Raw genomic sequence first — 479 nt, 5'->3', positions numbered from 1 at the left:
ACAGCTGAGAGATATAGAGTGCATACCCCTTCGGGAGAGATCCTGCCAGTGACCGGGGTGTTACGCGGGATCCCTCTAATACTCTGAGAGATATAGAGTGCTTTCGACATGTTGGATTTGGCAAATCGTCCTATCTATGAAGGATGTAAAGAAGGTCAGTCACGTTTATCTCTTGCATCAAGATTGATGAGTATGAAAACGGATTACAATGTCACCGAAAGTTGCATGGATTCATTTTGTCAAACGTTGCGTGAATATTTACCTGAAAATAACGAAGCTCCAGAATCGTATTATGATACGAAGGCTATGTTGAAGAATTTGGGAATGCCTTATGAAAAGATTGATGTTTGCAAAAATGGTTGCATGCTGTACTAGGGTGAAGAAAAAGATTTGGTTAGGTGTAAATTCTGTGGGACTAACAGATACCGTCCGAATAAGAATGTACGGAGACAAACTCCATATAAAAAGATGTTCTATAT

The sequence above is a fragment of the Tarenaya hassleriana genome, unplaced genomic scaffold, assembly GCF_000463585.1.
Source record: "Tarenaya hassleriana unplaced genomic scaffold, ASM46358v1 Cleome67, whole genome shotgun sequence".
Lineage (NCBI taxonomy): Eukaryota > Viridiplantae > Streptophyta > Magnoliopsida > Brassicales > Cleomaceae > Tarenaya > Tarenaya hassleriana.
Note: the sequence above shows the minus strand (reverse complement) of the source record.